This window comes from Orycteropus afer, unplaced genomic scaffold, assembly GCF_000298275.1.
Source record: "Orycteropus afer afer isolate SDZICR_OR568_19922 unplaced genomic scaffold, OryAfe1.0 scaffold01475, whole genome shotgun sequence".
Classification (NCBI taxonomy): Eukaryota; Metazoa; Chordata; class Mammalia; order Tubulidentata; family Orycteropodidae; genus Orycteropus; species Orycteropus afer.
Genome location: NW_006923062.1, coordinates 4131 through 5229, shown reverse-complemented (window position 1 = coordinate 5229; position 1099 = coordinate 4131).

The following is a 1099-nucleotide window of genomic DNA, read 5'->3' as shown; positions in this document are numbered from 1 at the left end:
AAGAACATGCTCAGCATTTCTCAAGCTAAAAGAATTGAAGAAAAAATTTAAGCCTGGAGTTGCAATATTGAGAGATTCTATGGGCAAAATATTGAATGATGAAAGAAACATTAAGAGAAGATGGCAGAAATACACAGTCACTCTACCAAAAAGAACTTGTAGATCTTCATCCATTTCAGGAAGTGGCATATGATCCAGAACCAGTGGTACTAGAGGAGGAAGTCAAAACTGCAATGAAAGAATTGGCAAAGAACAAGGCTCCAGGAACTGACAGAATATCCATTGAGATATTTCAACGAATGGATGCCCCATTGGAGGCACTCACTCGGTAATGCCAAGAGATTTGGATGATAGCTACCTGACCAACTGACTGGAAGAGATCCATATTTGTACCCATTCCAAAGAGAAGTGATCCCACAGAATGTGGAAATTATAGAACAACATCATTAATATCATACACAAGTAAGATCATACTGATGATAATTCAATAACGTTTGTGGCAGTATATTGACAGAAAACTTCCAGAAGTGCAAGATGGATTCAGAAGAGGACATGGAACAAGGGATATCATAGCTGTTGTCAAATGGATCGTGGCTTAAGGCAAAGAATACCAGAAAGATGTTTACTTGTGCTTTATTGACTATGCAAAGGCATTTGATTGTGTGGATCACGACAAATTTTAGATAACATTGAGAAGAATGGGAATTCCCAAACACTTGATTGTACTCATGAGGAACCTGTACCTTGACCAGGAGGCTGTTGTGTGAACTGAACAAGGGGACACTACATGGTTTAAAATCAAGAAGGGAGTGCGTCAGGGTTGTATCCTTTCCCCACACTTACTCAATTTATATGCTGACCAAATAATCCGAGAAGCTGGACTATATGAAGAAAAACGTGGTATCAGGATTGGAGGTAGAATCATTAACAACCTGAGATAGGCAGACGATACAAGTTTCCTTGCTAAAAGTGAGGATGACTTGAGGCACTTACTGATGAAGGTTGAAGAATACAGTCTGCAGTATGGATTACATCTCGATATAAAGAAAACAAAAATCCTCACAACTAGACCAATGAGCAGCATCACAATAAATGGAGA